The sequence below is a fragment of the Arachis hypogaea genome, chromosome 14 (genome assembly GCF_003086295.3).
Source record: "Arachis hypogaea cultivar Tifrunner chromosome 14, arahy.Tifrunner.gnm2.J5K5, whole genome shotgun sequence".
NCBI classification, from domain to species: Eukaryota; Viridiplantae; Streptophyta; class Magnoliopsida; order Fabales; family Fabaceae; genus Arachis; species Arachis hypogaea.
This window is the reverse complement of record NC_092049.1, coordinates 57463901-57470170: the sequence shown is the minus strand read 5'-3', so window position 1 is coordinate 57470170 and position 6270 is coordinate 57463901.

Below are 6270 nucleotides of genomic sequence, written 5' to 3'. Positions count from 1 at the left end.
ATCTATCTTCAACTTGCTGATGGCTCCATTAAATACCCATCAGGCATAATTGAGGACATGATTGTCAAGGTTGGGCCATTTGCCTTCCCTACTGACTTTGTAGTGCTGGAAATGGAGGAGCACAAGAGTGCAACTCTCATTCTAGGAAGACCATTCCTAGCAACTGAACGAACCCTCATTGACGTCCAAAAAGGGGAGATAACCCTGAGAGTCAATGAGGATGAGTTTAAGTTGAATGTTGTCAAAGCTATGCAACATCCAGACACATCAGACGACTGCCTGGGCATTGATATTATTGACTCCCTGGTGGAAGAGGTCCATATGACTGAGAGTCTCAAATCAGAGCTAGAGGACATTTTTAAAGATGTTCAGCCTAATCTGGAGGAACCAGAGGAAATAAAAGAAGCTCTGAAAACACCTCAGGAAGAGGAGAAACCTCCTAAACCCGAGCTCAAACCACTACCACCATCCCTGAAATATGCATTTCTGGGAGAAGGTGACACTTTTCCTATAATCATAAGCTCTGCTTTAGGGCCACAGGAAGAGAAAGCACTAATTCAGGTGCTAAGGACACATAAGACAGCTCTTGGGTGGTCCATAAGTGATCTTAAGGGCATTAGCCCAGCCAGATGCATGCACAAGATCCTATTGGAGGATGATGCTAAGCCAGTGGTTCAACGACAAAGGCGGCTAAATCCCGCCATGAAGGAGGTGGTGTAGAAAGAGGTCACTAAGTTACTAGAGGCTGGGATTATCTATCCTATTTCTGATAGGCCCTGGGTGAGCCCTGTCCATGTTGTCCCTAAGAAGGGAGGAATGACAGTGGTTTATAATGAAAAGAATGAACTGGTTCCTACAAGAACAGTTACAGGGTGGCGTATGTGTATTGACTACAGAAGGCTCAATACAGCCACCAGGAAGGATCATTTTCCTTTGCCATTCATAGACCAGATGCTAGAGAGACTAGCAGGTCATGAATATTACTACTTTTTGGATGGGTATTCCGGTTACAACCAAATTGCAGTAGATCCTCAGGACCAAGAAAAAATAGCATTCACATGTCCTTCTGGAGTGTTTGCCTACAGAAGGATGCCTTTTGGTCTGTGTAATGCACCTGCAACCTTTCAGAGGTGCATGCTCTCTATCTTCTCTGATATGGTAGAGATGTTTCTGGAAGTCTTCATGGATGACTTTTCAGTATTTGGAGACTCATTCAGCTCCTGCCTTAACCATTTAGCACTTGTTCTGAAAAGATGCCAAGAGACCAACCTAGTTTTAAACTGGAAAAAATGTCACTTTATGGTGACTAAAGGGATTGTCCTTGGGCATAAAATTTCAAACAAGGGAATAGAGGTGGATCAAGCTAAAGTTGAAGTAATTGAAAAATTACCACCACCTGCCAATGTTAAGGCAATCAGAAGCTTTCTGGGGCATGCAGGATTCTATAGGAGGTTTATAAAAGATTTTTCAAAAAATTGCAAAATCTCTGAGCAATCTGCTAGCTACTGACATGCCATTTGTGTTTGACACAAAGTGTCTGCAGGCGTTTGAGACCCTGAAAGCTAAGCTCGTCACAGCACTAGTTATTTCTCCACCAGACTGGACATTACCATTCGAACTAATGTGTGATGCCAGTGACCATACCATTGGTGCAGTATTGGGACAGAGGCATAACAGGCTTCTGCATGTCATTTATTATGCTAGCAGTGTTTTAAATGATGCCCAGAAAAATTACACAACCACAGAAAAAGAATTACTTGCAGTGGTTTATGCCATTAACAAGTTTAGATCCTACTTAGTAGGATCAAAAGTGATTGTGTACACTGACCATGCTGCTCTTAAATATCTACTCACAAAGCAGGATTCAAAGCCCAGGCTCATAAGATGGGTGTTGCTTCTGCAAGAGTTTGATATAGAAATAAGAGACAGAAAATGGACAGAGAATCAAGTAGCTGATCACCTGTCCCGGATAGAACCAGTAGCAGGAGCATCCCTCCCTCCTACTGAGATCTCTGAAACCTTTCCGGATGAGCAATTGTTTGCTATTCAGGGAGCTCTGTGGTTTGAAGACATTGCAAACTATAAGATACAAGGTTCTCCTTCTATAACCATGGAGAGGAAGCATGAAAAGCTTCTCTCACTGCAGAGTCAACCAAAGCCCCCACAGTCAAACTCTAAGTTTGGTGTTGGGAGGCCACAACCAAACTCTAAGTTTGGTGTTGGGAGGTCCCAACCTTGCTCTGATTATCTGTGAGGCTCCATGAGAGCTCACTGTCAAGCTATTGACATTAAAGAAGTGCTTGTTGGGAGGCAACCCAATGTTATTTAATTATATCTATTTATTTTCCATTGCTATTTTATGTTTTCTTTAGGTTGATGATCATGTGAAGTCACAACCAAATGGAAAATCAAAAACAGAATGAAAAACAGCATGAAAAACAGCAGACCCTGGAGGAAGATCATTCTGGCGTTTAAACGCCAGAAACAAGCATCTGTCTGGTGTTTAATGCCAGAAACAAGCACCAAGCTGGCGTTTAACGCCAGAAACAAGCATCAGTCTGGCGTTAAACACCAGAAACAGGCTACATTTGGGCGTTTAACGCCAGAAATAGGCAGCAGTCTGGCGTTAAACGCCAGGATTGCACAGTAAGGACATTTTGTACGCCTAATTGGAGCAGGGATGCTAAATCCTTGACCCCACTGGATCCGTGGACCCCACAGGATCCCCACCTACCTCACCATTCAAATTCAAACCATTCCCCTCCCAAACCCACCCATTCACACACTTCCATCTCCTCTATCTTCTCCACTTCTTTCTTCTATTGCTCGAGGACGAGCAAACCTTTTAAGTTTGGTGTGGTAAAAGCATTGCTTTTGTTTTTCCATAATTCAGTGGTAGAGCAATTGACTGCAGATCAAAGAGCTTTGAGGAAAGAGCAACAAAGGCAAGGAAGAGACATAGAGGAGCTCAAGAGCACCATTGGTTCTTCAAGAAGAGGAAGACGCCACCCTCATTAAGGTGGACCCATTCCTTAATCTCCATGTTCTTATTTTCCTGTTTTTCGTTTACTATGCTTCATGCTTAATTATGTTTGTGTCTTTACTATATGATCACTAGTATCTAAGTGTCTCTGTCTTAAAGATATGAATGTCCTATGAATCCATCACCTTTCTTAAATGAAAATTGTTTTCTAAAAAAGAAAAAGAAGTACATGAATTTCAAATTTTAAAATAGTTTAATTATTTTGTTGTGATGGCAATACTCTTTGTTTTCTGAATGAATGCTTGAACAGTGCATATGTCTTTTGAATTTGTTGCTTATGAATGTTAAAATTGTTGGCTCTTGAAAGAATGATGAAAAAGGAGAAATGTTATTTGATAATCTGAAAAATCATAAAAATGATTCTTGAAGCAAGAAAAAGCAGTGAAGAACAAAGCTTGCAGAAAAAAATAGCAAAAAAAAAAAGAGAAAAAGCAAGCAGAAAAAGCCAAAAGCTCTTAAAACCAAAAGGCAAGAGCAAAAAGCCAGTAGCCCTTAAAACCAAAAGGCAAGGGTAAATAAAAAGGATCCCAAGGCTTTGAGCATCAGTGGATAGGAGGGCCTAAAGGAATAAAATCCTGGCCTAAGCGGCTAAACCAAGCTGTCCCTAACCATGTGCTTGTGGCGTGAAGGTGTCAAGTGAAAACTTGAGACTGAGCGGTTAAAGTCAAGGTCCCATACAAAAGAAGAGTGTGCTTAAGAACCCTGGACACCTCTAATTGGGGACTCTAGCAAAGCTGAGTCACAATCTGAAAAGGTTCACCAGTTATGTGTCTGTGGCATGTATGTATCCGGTGGTAATAATGGAAAACAGAGTGCTTAGGGCCACGGCCAAGACTCATAAAGTAGCTGTGTTCAAGAATCAACAGACTGAACTAGGAGAATCAATAACACTATCTAGATTCTGAGTTCCTATAGATGCCAATCATTCTGAACTTCAAAGGATAAAGTGAGATGCCAAAACTGTTCAGAAGCAAAAAGCTAATAGTCCCGCTCATCTAATTAACACTGATCTTCATAGATGTTTTTGGAATTCATTGTATATTCTCTTCTTTTTATCCTACTTTGTTTTTAGTTGCTTGGGGAAAAGCAACAATTTAAGTTTGGTGTTGTGATGAACGGATAATTTATATGCTTTTTGGCATTGTTTTTACTTAGTTTTTAGTATGCTTTAGTTGGTTTTTAGTATATTTTTATTAGTTTTTAATTAAAAATCACATTTCTGGACTTTACTATGATTTTGTGTGTTTTTCTGTGATTTCAGGTATTTTCTGGCTGAAATTGAGGGAGCTGAGCAAAAATTTGATTCAGGCTGAAAAAGGACTGCTGATGCTGTTGGATTCTGACCTCCCTGCACTCAAAGTGGATTTTCTGGAGCTACAGAACTCCAAATGGTACGCTCTCAATTGCGTTGGAAATTAGACATCCAGGGCTTTTCCGAAATATATAATAGTCCATACTTTGCTCAAGTATAGATGACGTAAACTAGCGTTCAATTCCAGTTCCATGTTGCAGTCTGGCATCCAGCTCCAGAAACAAGTTACAAGTTGGAGTTCAACGCCAGAAACAGGTTACAACCTGGCGTTGAACGCCCAAAACAGCCCAGGCACGTGAGAAGCTTAAGTCTCAGCCCCAGCACACACCAACGTTTAGAGATTTATTTTGTACCTCATGACATTTTTAGATCTGAACTTTGTACTCTTTGACGGCATGAGTCTCTAAACTCCATTGTTGGGGGTGAGGAGCTCTGCAGCGTCTTGATGAATTAATGCAATTATCTTTGTTTTCCATTTAAACACGCTTGTTCCTATCTAAGATGTTCATTCGCGCTTCACTATGAAGAAGGTGATGATCCGTGACACTCATCACCTTCCTCAATCCATGAACGTGTTCCTGACAACCACCTCCGTTCTGCATCAGATTGAATGAGTATCTCTTAGAATTCTTAATCAGAATCTTCGTGGTATAAGCTAGAATTGATGGCGGCATTCATGAGAATCCGGAAAGTCTAAACCTTGTGTGTGGTATTCCGAGTAGGATTCAAGGATTGAATGGCTGTGACGAGCTTCAAACTCGCGATTGTTGGGCGTAGTGACAGACGCAAAAGAATCAAGGGATTCTATTCCGATATGATCGAGAACCAACAGATGATTAGCCGTGCTGTGACAGAGCATTTAGACCATTTTCACTGAGAGGACGGGAAGTAGCCATTGACAACGGTGACACCTTACATACAGCTTGCCATGGAAGGAGCCTTGCGTGTGTGAAGAGGAGTACAAGAGAAAAACTGAAATAAAGAAGACAAAGCATCTCCAAAACCCCAACATATTCTCCATTATTGAGTAACAAGTATTTGTTTTATGCCCTTTGACTTTTTACAATTAAAACTAATAATTATTATTGATATTATATCCTGACTAAGAGTTACAAGATAACCATAGCTTGCTTCAAACCAACAATCTCCGTGGGATTCGACCCTTACTCACGTAAGGTATTACTTGGACGACCTAGTGCACTTGCTGGTTAGTGGTACGAGTTGTGAAACGTGTGATTCACAATTCGTGCACCAAGTTTTTGGCGCCGTTGCTGGGGATTATTCGTGTTTGGACAACTGACGGTTTATTTTGCTGCTTAGATTAGGAAAAACTTTTCTTTTTGGTTTAGAGTCTCTTATTATTGTTTCTGGTTAAAATTTTAGAATCCTTATTTATAGGTAAGTGAAAGGTTCAGGCATGGCCGAATGGCCAGCCCCCAAAACGTGATCACAGGATCAAAAATACAATCCAGGATATCTAATACAATAGTAAAAAGTCCTATTTATACTAAACTAGTTACTAGGGTTTACAGAAGTAAGTAATTGATGCATAAATCCACTTCCGGGGCCCACTTGGTGTGTGCTTGGGCTGAGCTTGAAGTCTACACGTGGAGAGGTCATTCTTGGAGTTGAACGCCAGCTTTTGTGCCAGTTTGGGTGTTGAACTCCACTTTGCAACTTGTTTCTGGCGCTGGACGCCAGAATTGGGCAGAGATCTGGCGTTAAACGCCAGTTTGCGTCGTCTAAACTTGGGCAAAGTATGAACTATTATACATTTCTGGAAAGCCCTGGATGTCTACTTTCCAACGCAATTGGAAGCGCACCATTTTGAGTTCTGTAGCTCTAGAAAATCCATTTTGAGTGTAGGAAGGTCAGAATCCAACAGCATCAGCAGTCCTTCTTCAACCTCTGAATC